This window comes from Misgurnus anguillicaudatus, chromosome 2, assembly GCF_027580225.2.
Source record: "Misgurnus anguillicaudatus chromosome 2, ASM2758022v2, whole genome shotgun sequence".
Classification (NCBI taxonomy): Eukaryota; Metazoa; Chordata; class Actinopteri; order Cypriniformes; family Cobitidae; genus Misgurnus; species Misgurnus anguillicaudatus.
In genome coordinates, this window is record NC_073338.2 from 26,945,876 (window position 1) to 26,961,609 (window position 15,734).

Genomic DNA, 15,734 nt, shown 5'->3' on the forward strand with positions numbered 1-15,734 from the left:
CCAAGAGCCTCCCCAGTTTCTCTTGGAAAAGGTAAGCAAAAAAGGAGCTTTATGAAGTGCATTGAAAATAAATTCTAAGCTTTATAAAGAAACCATACTCTTACTTTGTGTCATGTGAAACTGTAATCAAATTAAGAGTCCTGGGATCCCTGCATTCAAAGCATTTGGAATAGGAGTTGCAGAAATTGATATTTATATACAGTGGTGGTCAAAATTATTCGAACACCTGACAGATCTGAAATATTGATTTTTTTTTTGTTTCCAAAACATGATTAGTTTTCATAACAATGGTTGCTTTGAGCACAACAAATATCAGATGAGGTGAGTCGTACTGTTTTTATCCACTTTTAACTTTATTATTTGGTATGTTCACCTTTTGCAGCAATTACAGCAGCACATCTCTCTGGCATAGTGTCAATATATTTCCTCAGAACTTTATCGGTAATGTTATCTCATAGCCCAAGTGGGTTTAATAATCTGTCAGGTGTTCTAATCATTTTGGCCACCACTTTAAGTAATGAAAACAGCATTTCATGAATTTTGACGAGACGTACCATCAATCAAATAACAGTTTTGTGTGTGTTTGGCAAATTCCATGAAATGCTGTTGTCATAACTTAAATCATGCCTGTGTTTGCCTATATCTAAGACATCGTTTTGGTGGGCTCCAATTAGGGGTGCAATATATATTGACTCTGTACCTTTATCACAATATTTCATTGCATAATATCATAAAGAAAAACTGCATACTTTCTGTTGACTGTGTGGCTTAGTTGCGTTAGATTTAGAGCCCACTTGGAACTGCTAATGATCATGTTTCATTGGCCAGTTGCCCAGTCACGTGCAAGTGTCCATGCAAGTATAAACTGTCTATTTGAGATTATAAAGCTGTGGAATAATAGGCTATTTTTTGTTGTGATTACTTTACTGTGATGGCGTTATTTCTTACTGACTGTACAAGACCTTTTGCGTCCAGTGCTCACCGTGTGCAGCCTTTATGAAAATAAGTTTTTATTATAAACTGGACTAATTTTCATAATAATTTCTACATTTGAAATGTTTCTCTGTTGTTAACAGATGGTGTGAAAGAAGGCTTTCCAGCTCTGACTACAGTGCGGCCAGATCAAAGGAAAGGTGTGTTGACAACGGACAGTTAAATGAGTTTTAAGCTAAATTTGAATTGGTTGATGGGGAAAAAGATCACAATCTAACTAGATGAATCAGCAATGGCCTTTAAATTCAGGAGGGGATATTTATGTAGTAGGATGAATCGCGTGCGATTATTAATGCAATATTTCCCCTCTTGTCAGTGAACTACAGCTCTGTGTAGAATGCGCTCCATCTGAAAGCAGCTGATGGCCATTTACTACTAAACAAGGACGAGATTTACTGACGAGATGCGCATTACAATCACATGCGATTAATTGTGCAGCACTAGTATGTAGTGTACTACAGTCTGTTGTGAATTAATGAACAGTACTTATTTGCAGTGTGGAAACGGTTGTACATGGTGGTTCTTGCACTCTATGGGAAAGTACGGATTTGATTTAAGGAGTGTATATAAAAAAAAATTCAGACTATTACTCCCATTCCATTTTCTAAAATTTATTATTCAGAAATTCTGAATGCCCACACAATGTGACAGGAATTTTTACCCTGTGAAGAGGGTTGCCAAATCCAGAGTTATTAAGGTTAAATGTAATACAACTCAAACAATACACGGGTTATATAATGTTCCAGTTGAAAAGGGATGATATAGTTTTTTTTTGTTTTGTTATTGATGTAATGGTCTTAAACTTATTGGTAAACACAGTAAATATTTGAAACTAAAAAAGTCCCACTGTTTTTTAGGGCCAGAAATGGAAGCAGGTGGAGTGGGAGCCGTGCAAACTTTGGTATGTACAACGTCTCAGTCATGCCAATGAGAAGTGGCATGTTCACTGTTAATTTTAATCTGTTGTCAGTATATCTAATTGCCACTAACACCTACTGTCCACAATTAACATGCAAAACAATTTAGGCAAATAATGAAATTAAGGTAGTATGCCCAAACTAAATGGCCTGCGTGAAGTCATAGTTCTGAGGATTTGTCAACCCATTAAACTCCTTGTAGAAGATTAGGTCGAGACAAAATTTAAGATTTTGGCATCATTGCAAAATGAGCTTTCCTTGTCTCTAGGTATTTATATAGATTTCCCTGTTACCTTGCTCATGTGCTTTTCTTTAAAGGGATACTTCACCGATTTAGCATTCAGCTTTGTATCTGTAGAAACCCGGCAGTATTACTGAATGACCATGTTTCCCTCCATCATTTCCCCCTGAGAGGAGAGATATCTGCATTTTGGTTCTGCAAAAAGTCCTCCGATGATGCAAAAATCGTCATATTACATCATCGGAGGACTTTTTTGCAGAACCAAAATGCAGATATCTCTCCTCTCAGGGGGAAATGAGGGAGGGAAACATGGTCATTCAGTAATACTGCCGGGTTTCTACAGATACAAAGCTGAATGCTAAATCGGTGAAGTATCCCTTTAAAGTCTCATTCTAGTCAAGAATTGTATCAGTTAAAATGCATCTTTGAACATCATAATAAAAATAATAATATAATATAATAATATAAAAAAAGTTTTGATTGTCACATTGTATGCGCAGATCTATGAATATGCTAATCTACTCAGTTGCACAGCTAAAACATCTGTATGTAGCATCTACTTACATGTATATGGTCTAAGACCAGTGGTCACCAATCCTGGTCCTGAAGGGACGGTGTCTCTGCAGATTTTAGCTCCAACCCTAATCAAACACACCAGAAGGACCAGGATTGGTGACCACTGTCTAGACGCATAACTGCTGAGCTTAGACTATATATACACATACATACATACATACATACATACATACATACATACACACATACATACATACACACATACATACACACACACATACATACACACACACATACATGCATACATACTACTGATGCACGCGTTCAACTGTGTTGATGTGATTGGTTATATTATGTTTGTGACGTTGGAAACGCAGGTGATTTTAAACTACGGGAATTAGACTGCGGAATATTTTCTCCATATAATTAAAGACAAAGTTGTTGAATAATGAATTTGCACATGGCTTGTCTTTAATTGTTAAAAACACCAAATTGAGACATAAACAATGTTAACATTGTGATTCATTTATCACATATGTTGTCTTAAAGTTAAATGTGAACTTCACATTCCTCTCTTTGGAGTTACCAGAACAAAATGCAATAAGTCAAGTGATGCTTTAACACAAAATTGATGTAAAAGAACAATGAAGGCTTTCTTTTGCATTGTTGACTTGCATATCCTACTGTGATTTAATAAAACTCCACCAAAACACAGCTTTAGGAAAACAGCTGAAGTTTTAATGTGTGTCTTAAAGGAAAACACCACCATTTTCAATATTTACTATGTAATTTAGACAAATGAATACATATCTTTTTTCAATGCGTGCACCTAATCTTTGTACAGTGCTTCTTGAATGCTTTAGCATTTAGCCTAGCGCCATTCATTCCTTAGGATCCAAACAGGGATGAATTTAGAAGCCACCAAACACTTCCATGTTTTCCATATTTAAAGACTCTTACATGAGTAGTTACACGAGTAAGTATGGTGGCACAAAACAAAACATGGAAAGTGTGGAAACCATGGAAGTGTTTGGTGGCTCCTAAATTGAACCCTGTTTGGATCTTAAGGAATGAATGGGGCGAGGCTAAATGCTAACACATTCAAGAAGCATTGTACAAAGATTAAGTGCACGCGTTGAAAAAAGATATGTATGTATTCATCTAAGTTGAGGTAAGAACATAGTAAATATTGAAAAACTGTGGTGTTCTCCTTTAATGTGTCTACAGTTTATTTGCCCAACCAAACATGTAATTGCATTTTTTCTTTTTGTGTTACAGATAAAAGAAGTGGCCATTGGAGTGGGTGGCGGATGGGGACACTTGTTAGTGCTTCGGCATCTTCTTGGGGACCTGATACAATAAGAAGCACTATTATTTTCTCTGTGTAACTTGTTTTTCTTTTATGTTTTAAACAAACCATTGTTTCCTGGACCCTTTTATTGCTCCTCCTTTCACTTGCTTTTTTGCTCTTTTTTGGATATTAATTCTGAATACTGTTAAAACTGTTTTGCAACCAAATTATTGTCAATTTAACTGTTTTAATCGATGTTATATCCTACTGTGATGTAATGATGTTAAGTACAGTGAGTCTATTTACTCTACTTTTTTCAATAAACATTGAGGAATTCATTGGTTTCTTTATTTTCACACACACACTATTTATTAAAAAGTCTACTTGGTGAACATTCAAGACAACATAAAATGTATTTGCTCAGAGAATAAAAAACATCCATAGCTGCTGATCCTTGTATTATTTATAGTAAAACTGTTTAGTTTCTAGAAACAAGATATTTTGTTCTGCCTGTCTTGTGTTGTTAAAAACAAATCAATCATCCATTCTAATTGATCACATATTTTACCTACACATTTTATATATCAAGCAATGGAAATGATGTGGTTTAGAGCACCTTAATTTTTAATGTTGATAGACAACTCTATACAAAGCTTTTTTTACTTGAAGATTGATGGTGGGAAATAAGTAGTTGTTTATACATTTAATAATTTTGCAGATGCTTTTGTCCAAAGCGACTTACAAATGAGGTAGCATTAAGAGCAACACAAGAACAACAATACATAAGTGCACCAGAAATAGTCTCAGTATATAAACCAACAATACATAAGGTGTTGAGTAATCACACCATCATTTAATGGTGTTGCCAAATGCATTGTGAACTTCTGAGCAATAGAAAAGTTTTAAAACATCAGTGTGTCATATAAATAACTCTTTAAATTAGATGATGATTCTGAAAATAACCACTTACCCATATGTGCACAGCCCAAACAGACAGACATAAAATTAAGAGGATGGACCCTGTAGTTCTGCAATACATTACTTGAAGCTAATTGGGATGTGATCAGCCCCCCTCAACTGTTGCTGCTTTGAGGGCCATCTATAATGACACTGTTATGAGGCCCACAGTAGTGTTTGATTCAAATAAGAAAAAAATTCATTAAGGAATTGAATACTATGTCTGACAAATGCACTGGACCATTTCATGTCTTTGAAATGTGTGATACAAGGGCTGAGTGGGCAGAGTGAAATTAAAAATGTTGTCATAGGACTAAACCAAATATACAGTTGCTTTGCTTTGATATATTGACATCTGAACTATAAAAATGATGCATATATGTGAGTCTCATCATTCAGAAAAGGAAAGGGACTACAATGATGAGACGAACTGTTTTACAAAGCCTTTGAACTCTTCCATCATGAGGAGTACTGTTTGGTGTGATCACTAATAGATAGCATCACAAAACGTGATACAAATTAAATTTCACTTTGCTGTCATGTATAATTATTAATTCTGACAACACTACTGTGCTTCACTTCTGCATAACCCTAAATGCATACTCATGCTGGTATGCTGTTTTTTTTCCAGCAGGGAAATGATGTGTTTTGGTGCTGGTTTGCTGATGACCATTCCCATGCTGGGTTGGTGCTGGTGGTCATCGCATACCAGCACCAATCCCATGCAGGTCATACCAGCAAGAACAGCATGCTATATGTTGTGTTTTGGTGCTGGTATACTGGTGACCAGCTAAACAAGCACCAAACCAGCATGGGAATTATGCTGGTCTATGCTGTTTTTTCCATTAGGGTTTAATATTCCAGACATGAAAAACACTACAAATAATTTCCCTGTTGCAGTGTAATATAGACTGTTAAATATGTAGTTCTTAGGTTTGCAAACTAGGGTTGTAAATAGACCATTTCAAAAGATGTAAACAGTGGTCCAGAAGCACTTCCTGTTTCAGTTTTTTAACACTAGATAAATGTTGGGATAAATTACAACCAACAGAACATATAGAACTGAGTCAAAAAGTTAAACAAACATCTTAAAGATAATGATATATATGTGTGAAATAACAGTCACAAACTGAAACAGGAAGTGCCTCTGGACCAGTATTGTTTACATCTTTTCAAAAGAACTATAAAGTGACTTTCTAACAGACATGCTATTGCCAAACAATAAAACATATGAATTCAAACGAGTTCATGCTAGTTGCTAAGCTAACAGCCTGACAGACACATAAAGGCCTAAGTAAGTTAAACGTATTGGGGGAAAAGATACTGATATTGCTAAGAAATCATTTAAAATGTCATTATTTATAATCTTGTTTCAGATTGAAATTTAGGCACTAAATGTTAGGGGCTGGCTATTTATTTCTATCCATCCATTGCTTATCCGTTTGGCTGGGCTACGCGGTGTTTGCTACACCCTCGGACTGGTCACCATCACTGATTTACTAATAGAAACAACACTCCAGAGAAATTTTAGGGTCTCCAATTATCCTACTGTATTCATTTTCTTTGGGTTAAGTTTAGTATGTCTAACTTTTAGGTTTTAATACAGAAAACACAGCAAATAATAAAAATAACTTTATTTACAAAGCATTTTCCCGTGCTGACAAGCATTTAATCAAAGACCAAAAGCATTCACACATACTATATGTAAATATATGTATTTATAGTATACATAACTTAAAAGTTAATCATCTTTGAACTGTCTAATGTTAATACCCTACTATTATCTAGAGCAAAGTTATGCAGCAGTGTAATGAAATACTTGTATTAATTATAACAACTATGCCATAAATAATACAACACAACTGTATACTAACTAATTAACACGTTTTTATTATTAACCCTGTATTAAACTATCATATATTTTTAAGGCATAAATAAATAAAGCAGTTTTACATCTCATTTTCAAAACAGGGAAAAGTAAACAACGCTTTAGCAAACAATTTTAAAGGTACATATATGAAACAGTTTAATAGTTACCTCAAGAAAATGGCATTGTAAAACATTTCCTTTCATTGAAAAGGTAACAACAGTATTAACTCATGCATCAAATATGGGTAGGCTATTGATCAGTCATTTATGTAAAGTATTTCATCTAATGACATACAGTAAGTTCACTCCAAAAGTACCACAATCACTGTGAAAAAAACTTTATACAGTATAAAACTATACAACAATAATAGTAACATATGTAACACAGGCAAAATAGATTTGCACATTTTTCTACAGTAAATGTCATTATGTTGACAAGATGATATGGGCACAGTTTGGTGAAGTAACCACTGCAAGAGGATTGTGGCATTTGCAAGTTGTAGCAACACAGTTGACTGTAGGAGTAGTCTGTGAAACATCGGAGGTGGAGGGGAAACCTAATAGCTAACCTGCTGCTTGTAAACGGAGATATGGATCATCATACAAAAACTTATTTAACAGTAGTTTCCCATCAATCTATGAGGCTAATGTTGCTTACAGACTGCAGGAAACGGTTGTCTAAAATAAAAGCACTGTATCAGACATCCATTACATTTCCAAATAGTTTTGTTTTCCATGAAACACACCTGCAGTTCAGTGTGACACACAGTCTAAATGCATACACCAGTTCAGAGTTCCAAATCCAAAATGTCATCTGAACTCTCATAATCCAGCTCTTTGTGGTCCTCCAGTATCTCCTCAGGCTCATCCTCCAGCAGAGAAACAGCATTTGGTCCTAAAGCAGTGTTCTTTACTCTCTATCCTGGAGAGCTGGTGTCCTGCAGAGCTTAGCTCCAACCTTAATCAAACACGCATACCTGTGATTTTCTAGAGATCATGAAGACATTGATTAGCTTTCAGATGTGTTTGATTAAGGTTGGAGCCAAAGTCTGCAGGACACCGGCGCTCCAGGGCCGGGAGCGAAGAACACCGTCCCAAAGCCTGGCTGTAACTTGAGCAAACTTGGAACTTCTTCTCTACATCTGCAAGCCTTTTCTGAAGACGACACAGTAGCCAGCGATGACACTCTTCACTTATACTGCCTAAAAGGAAAAATTGAAGGGATGCATGAAAATACTTAAAGGTTTTACTTGAGGCTTATTTTGTACATTACTGTATGTTAATACTGCTTTCATTATTAAGGTCCAATTATATTCCTAAAGATTTCACATTAGTATTACTAATTACATTATACTATTAGGAGATAAATTTAAATACCTCCATGTACTCCTTTCTAAACTATATACAACAATTGCCATGCTTTCATTGTGTCTTGATTTTCTTTGTTTCTATTCTATGTAAAGAACTACAGATCATTAAGATCCAACCACAAGAAAACTATAACGTAACACTTCAGGATCTAAAAATGAGTGGGGTTTTATTGTCGTATTTGCTATTCAGTGTGTCTACTCATGTAGATTATCTGTGATTTTTATCACCAAATGATAAAGGAACTTGATTTCAGAATGTGAAACTAACATGTGTCTTGAGACTGTTGTAACCCTTATTTATAGAAACCAATGGCATGCATCATTGCAAGATGGTAATAAAAGTTAACCTCTTACCACTGTTTTTGCCTGAAGACATTTCTGAAATCATTTTCCTGATGTTCCTAGCCAGGCTTCTGAGATAGGTGCAGTGCAGTGGTGTCTCATCTCCCTCATCACAATGATCTTTGCTTCTTGAAGGCGCACTTTTGAAATCTTCTTGGTGAGGGTGTTGCTGGATTCTGAAGTCACACAAATAACAACATCTTAAACACAATTCTGACTGGTATATTCTGAAAAGCAAGCAAAACACAATTTTGACTGGTATATTCTGAAAAGCAAGCAAAACAAAAGCAGTGCATGTACAGCCCATAATCTGGTGCAGGGCGCAAAATATTTGATTCAGAAAGTTGGCTATGAGAGGTTAAAAAGAAACACTCACACAGTAAAGATTGTCTCCCATTATCTTTATATCTATATAAGAACAACTTCTTTGCTGCTTATGAGCCTTTAAATAATTCTCCTTATATCACATGTGGTGTAAGCCTGCTGAAGACCTAGTTTCAACATCACCCTAATGAAAAATAATGGACTAAATCTTCAGAGTAGCAGTAAAATTAAAATGAATACTGTAATTGTGTCATTCAATAATTTAAAAGTACAGACAAAAAATATTATGTTTGTTCTTTATCTGTTGTTTCTCTCAAAAGCACTTTTGGTGCAAAAGCACATTTGGTGCAATGAGGCACGACGCCAACTGGATGCCCCGTGGGTGTGCATAATTTTTAAACAATTTAAAGGACTGGAGTCAATTATTCCTCTTATACCACAGTTACCACAAACAATGCTCTGATGCCTATTTTTAAGACATTTGACAAGTTAGGTGTGCAGTTATCAGAAATTAATGCATACCCACAGAACATTTCTCAGCCAATCAGAATACAGCATTCAACATACCCCTGGTATAAATGCAATCAACAAAAATGACTATGGGGCGGTTTCCCGGACAGGGATTAGACTAGTCCTAGACTTAAACACTTTTAAGAGCTCTCCAAACTGAAAACAACTTTCACTTACAGATCTTAAAATACATCAGGGCCCTTTGTTTTACTTCAAGATGCACACAGGTAATGTTTTTAGTAAGGCATGTTGTTTTAAAACTAGTTATATTTCCTAATTAAACTAAGGCCTAGTCCTGGATTAAGCTAATCCTGGTCCGAGAAACCGCCCCTAAATGTTTTAGATGAGTTATCAACATACCAGTGTGATTATAAAGGCTGGCTTTTCGATGAAGACTAAGAAACATTTGTTCAATTAATTTCTGAAGGTTATGTAGGTCATCACATCTGGTACCTACCAAATCCTAAAGCAAAAATAATAATACAAGTAAATGATTATGATGTCTTTTAGGCTGTACATGTCCCAAATCAAATTAATGTCTCAAAGGAGTTTAGAGGGACACAAGTTTATTGTGATTAAAACAGGACATACCTTAAATACTTATACATAGCAAAGATTCTCAGTTACAAAATTGATTATCACACTGCAATATTGTAAACCAATTTCAATAATGTCCATAAAATACATTACCATCAGTAGCCTTTTGTCTGACATCTTGTACCCACTGATTCACAATGTTCTCAGGACACCCCAGTTCACGGCTCAAATCTTCCCGTCTCTGAGACTCAGCCTTTCTGAAAGAATGCCATAAAAATATGTTTGTCCTTGCAATCTTTAAAAGTGAGAAAAATCTTTGTGTCTATATAACTCAGTCATAATATAAGACCTTGATGTATCTGCTGGATAATGCTGAAGGCCTTCTTGCTTCCGTTGGTTCCACCCAATAGCATGGACAGTTAGCATGTCATTCCTGGCTATTAACAAGACATGTATGTAATGAAGGAAGAAAGGTCCCATTAATGCTTGTGTTATTTCAATTAATCCAGAAACTGACAATTGAGTTTAAAATTTAAGAGAGAACTACATGCCAATTTTTTATGTACTTTGAACAGTTACAGCTTACTCTTATGCAATATCTCAGAGTACTATACAGAAAGAATAAAAAAGTGAAAAAATAAAGACAGGTTTCCTAAAATATTATAAATAGGCATCAATTAGATACTTGGTTGTGAGGCCACAACGAGACAGGTAGCTGTTGACCATTTTGACCCCCTCAACTGCAGTTGTACCAGCACCTTCCTGATTTTTGCCAGATTATCTAACAAATGTGTGACACCGATATTACAACCATAAACAGTTACAGTGTATTAATAAGTAATACAAATACAGTTTCAAATGGTACGATAAAGAATATGCATTACCTGACACTTGGTTGAATGAGCCTTGGCATGCATGACAGAAAGGAAAGGTCTCATCTGCAGTAAAGGTCTGAGTTCCAACATGGAGACTGACGCCTTCTCAAGGTATGGCCAATACTTGCAAGCAATATCTGTTCAAAAGAACTCTCCGTTTGTGGCTGCTTGAAGCTCCTTCTGCAGGTATAGGTGGATAAGAAAAGATTACTCCCCGGCACATTAAGAGCATTGAGTAGCACTCCGTGTCTTCAAACAACCACCTCAAGGCCCTCTTCATCAAGTTTGCTTACTTTTCTGTTAGTTTCAAATTACATCACACCAACAGGCATCTTTATTATGATTGTAGACAATAAAGGTTTACTTTTAAACTAAAGGTTTTTCAGGATTCATGGAGCATTAAAAAGTTAATCTTCTGCTTTCTCTACTCCAGGTACACAAACTAGTTGAAAGTCAGGGTGACAAATTGATATGTAATAATGAATGACCAAGCTATTAAACTAGCCACTTTGGGTGCCAGCACACATTCCCATATCCAAATGATTATTTTTGTAAAACGCTACCTAACCTGTCAAATGTCTTAAAATACCCAAAGCAATGTTTGTGGTAACTGTGGTATAAGCAGAATAATTGACTCCAGTCCTTTAAATTATTTGAAAATAATGCACACCTGCTGCGTAGCAGCCCACTGTCAAATATTCCTTACGTATTATATAAGCTCACAACAGCTGGGATACATTAACTACTTAATAAAGCAAAAATTACACATTTCAAATGATGGATTTAAATCAAAAAGTTTCTTTATCCTTAAAACTACAAGAGTAAAAGAACTAACTCTTTTGACAGACGGAATCTGTAGGTTTTTCTGTTGCCATCTGCACAAAGAGCGAGCATTGTTGGGTGTACATGCCGGGCAGGTGAAGTGCCCTACACTGGATGTTTGCATGATCACAAGTGCAGAAATGTGGAGGTCTCACTGTAGGCAATAAACAGACTGAAAACAGAAGTTCAATAATTTGTTAGAAAGCATTAACAATGGGCACAGTAATATAGCTTAGAAAAAATGAGGCTGACAAATCACAAATAATCTGGTAGAACATGGATACCTGTAGCTGAAGCTTTGTATCTCTTCACTTCTGCTGCTTTTTAGTAGTGGACCTCCTTCAGCATTTTCTCCACCTATCTGACATTAAATGTACTCCCTTTAATGGCTGTTGCTTTGCCCTTGGGTTCCTCTGCCTTGCATAAAAGAAAGTGTGCCTTGTATGGTAATACTGAAATACAGCCAACTCTTGAGCAGTTCACACAATTATTGCACTCTAAATCACACACTTTAGAATTATCACAATACTGCAAGAACACAATCTCAACAAATATACTCACCTTGATTTGAGCAAGAAGCATGTCTGCTATGAAAATAACACCCTCTGCTCTCCCTCTGTCTTGCTCAGCAGCCATTTCAACAATACTACATTGGTCAGAGAAAGAGGCATAGGCTAAGTGTTTTGGACAGTGAGAGAGAGAGTAAAATGAATAAAATTACAATACTTACTTGAAAACAGAGAAGCTTGCGAAAGAGTGAGTGAGTGACCCTTTTACTGTTTGTACACAATGATGACGCGGCAACGTATGGGCACGCAGTTTGGCAACGGAAGCATGGCAAGAATCAGCAGTGAAGCAACACAGACAGAGAAAGTTAGTTTAAAAAGTTGACTTATCTTCTACACAGTTACCAAATCCGTGTACTATAGTGGAGTGGATAGAAGACGTTAGAAGATGGCCAAATACTAAACGTATATTATATTAGTGCAACCAAATGCTACAACCAGACATTTTGATGTGGGGAAATCGTTTTAATAAACTTTCTGAGTTGCTTACACGTTAGAACCACTAGGAAATAACATCACTTCCGTTGCCAAAATGCGCACGCAGGCTATTTGATCACGTGGGCTGTAAAAGGGTCTATTGAAGTGGCTCTTAAAAGAGCCGTTGGTTTTCTAAGAAAAAGTATAAACTGTGGGTGAACAGGGAAGGGTGGTGGGTACTGACCGGACCTGAGAAAAGAAAACAAAAACATGATTAATTCTCTTACAGCAAAGTCTGCTAGGTTTGTCATATTATATATGCAGAACTGTAAAAAAAAGGTAACAGTTATGCTACCTATAAATAAAGCATAAACTGCATAAATGAACAGTTGATCTGACTTCAGAGAAATAAATGAAATAATTATCTTGGTACTTGAAGCTTGGTTAGATATGGTTACTGTAGTCAAACTTTTACACACTTTCTTCTGACAGATTTATTAACAACAATTACAGAACATAACACAATCAATTTTAATCCCTTCTAACGCTCAATTGACATAGATGTAACTGCACAAACTAGCCTTATTATATAAATAATATTAAATAATTAAATAAATCTATTCTGCTCACCAAGGCTGCATTTATTTGATATAAAAACACTTATAATGTGAAATATTATTGTAATCTGAATGTAATAATGTGAAATATTATTGTAATCTGAATGTAAGTGCTGCTGACGGTGTCAGCAGCGATCGCTCTCTGTGATCGATTGGTTCCGCCTTGTATGTTTAGATGAGCAGATTTGCAATGAACACAATTATTTACTTAAATCGGTTATTATTTCATTTAGAGCTTATTTCACGAACTGCATTCCGCGCGAAATTAATAAAACTACTGGTTTAAAAACGCTAGAACAACTGTTTAGCAACATAATATAATGCAGTCACTGCAGCTTTCTGTGATTAATACATTAGCTGATTATCAAACAGTCATCCAATAATGTTTCTGACCTTAGTAACGTAAAAACCACTATAGATAACTCCATAGCCCACACACGCAAATTAAATGTTATGCTGCACCAACTTTAGGATTTCTTAAATGACCGCACCTGAACAAACAATTATGTCCTAAATATGAGCCAATTGGATTCTGACCAAACGCGTGCACTGACTTGTCTGTTGCCTTAGCGGTGATATTATATTGCTAACGTTGCAACAAAGACTTAACATAAACACAGGATTTACTCAATTTTAGTAACATTAATCACCAAATTTCCAAGAAAGCCTTACCCATGGAGCTCCAGAGAACGCAATATCACTGCGTCGCTTCTCTTGTTGAAGTTGTTGGCAATAAGAAATTATCGCCCCCTATTGGTTATCATCCTCATAAATGGAAAAGGGTATAAACGGAGGTCGGAGCCAGCTGCAAATGGGTGGGTTAGCAGCAAGTGGGTGGAGCTTTAGCCGCAAGTGGGCTGTACAAACTTCCAGAGAATTCACCACCGTCCCATTTGAAGCGTAAACTCCTCCTACTTGCACATTTCTGAAATCCCTCCTACTTGCGGCATAAGCTCCTCCCACTTGCGGCATAAGGTCCTCCCACCTGCAGTCTCCGGGCTGCAGCGATATATACTTGGATAAATGCGTGTCATTTTCACGCCTAGAGGAGGCAAAGCGTGACATTGACACGCATCCTCTAGTGGACCAGCGTGTCTATTACACGCTTCAGCGTGATACTGGGTTGAAATAATACATAAAGATAAATGAACACATGTATAAGTTTATTAATATTAAAAACTTGATTTGCCAAGAACCATTAAAATGTTTGCCTTTTGATTAAAAACGAATAGGACATAATATGGACAAGCAGATAAATAGCATAGCTCTATATATTTTTATTTGTAAATTACCTTACAATGTTTTCTGAGGGAGCTTTCGTGAGAATATGATTTATTGCAGTTCTTGCAGATATATTGTTTGTCAGTTGTGTGAACAGGCATGTGTTTCTGTTTATCACTGCTGTTTGCAAAGCGCCTTTCACAGGCTTCGAAAGTGCACCTGAATGGTTTCTCACCTGTAACAAATCAGACATTGGTAGAATCCAAACACTTTATAAAATGCAAAACACAAAGCAGCATCATGTACAAAGCTATGTTTTCTTGCAAGACTCCAAACATCCTGTCGTCTCCTCAAGCCACTGGCAGATAAAGGTAACTGGGTTAGCCTTCAGATCGACTTCTTCAGACTGCGGGTCTATAGGTGCACCCATCGCATCTGAACTGTTGTATACAGCCAGCACTCCTATTCGTCCATTCTCTCTATTGGAAAGCTCTTCCATCTGGTTAAAGCTTGTGAGATAGTTTGCTTCCTGTGTCATTTGATCTTGATAAACTCCATGCTCCGCCACAGAAGAATGCCAGTCTATATAGTTTAAAGTGTTATTCTGTTCCCAAGAAACGTCAACATATGTACTGTTACATGGAAAAAGACCTGTTTTGGAGGAGTAATGAATATGCCAAAACTCACCCAGTAGGTAGTAACCTGGGGTGGACTTTATCATCTACTGTGTTTCACCGATCCCATTGACATAATCCTCTTCATCAGGTGCATTATCCATTAAATCATATCTGTAAATGTCTTGTTTGCCACAGCCTGCTTAACATTGTAATATGGTTCACGTATGCATATGTTGTGGGTCCCTAAGTTAGCTGTCATATCTATCCATCAATTTGTGCGTATCTCAGGAATCGCCTTGACAAAATGTTTACATCTAATTGTGCAACAAGGCTGTGCAAGAAGACAATTTATATACGTTTGACTGAGGATGATTTCAATTCCCAAGACTCCCTGCATAAAACATCTGTCGACTTGTCATTCATCAATAAATAAACAAAAAATTTAAAGCAGAGTGTGCATCAACCAATTGCTCTTGAAGCTCTTAAAGGGGACATTTCACAAGACTTTTTAAAGATGTCAAATAAATTAATCTTTGGTTTCCCAGAGTACGTGTAAATATTTGGTTTTCCAGAGTACGTTTGAGCTCAAAATACCAAATAGATAATTTATTATAGCATGTTAAAATTGCCAATTTGTAGGTGTGAGCAAAAATGTGCCGTTTTTGGGTGTGTGCTTTAAAATTCAAATGAGCTGATCTCTGCACTTAATGGCAGTGCTGTGGTTGGATAGTG

At 36.2% G+C, this 15,734-nt stretch overlaps 1 long non-coding RNA gene across 5 annotated transcripts; it reads right to left on the minus strand.

Annotated features, from left to right (window-relative positions):
• Positions 1 to 6,762: 6,762 nt before the first annotated feature.
• LOC129438168 (uncharacterized) lies at positions 6,763 to 14,188 on the minus strand. 5 transcript variants are annotated; one of them, XR_012373038.1, is made up of 12 exons: positions 13,837 to 14,188; positions 12,295 to 12,796; positions 12,126 to 12,210; positions 11,849 to 11,981; positions 11,578 to 11,736; positions 10,752 to 10,922; positions 10,553 to 10,648; positions 10,217 to 10,304; positions 10,021 to 10,124; positions 9,691 to 9,793; positions 8,509 to 8,672; positions 6,763 to 7,986 (listed from the first exon to the last, which is right to left on the minus strand). It is a non-coding gene; the product is annotated as an uncharacterized lncRNA (long non-coding RNA). The 5 variants fall into 5 exon arrangements; XR_012373040.1 differs by having other exon boundaries at positions 6,765 to 7,356; positions 7,531 to 7,986; positions 12,295 to 13,933; XR_012373043.1 differs by having other exon boundaries at positions 6,765 to 7,986; positions 11,849 to 12,016; positions 12,295 to 13,933.
• Positions 14,189 to 15,734: the final 1,546 nt, after the last annotated feature.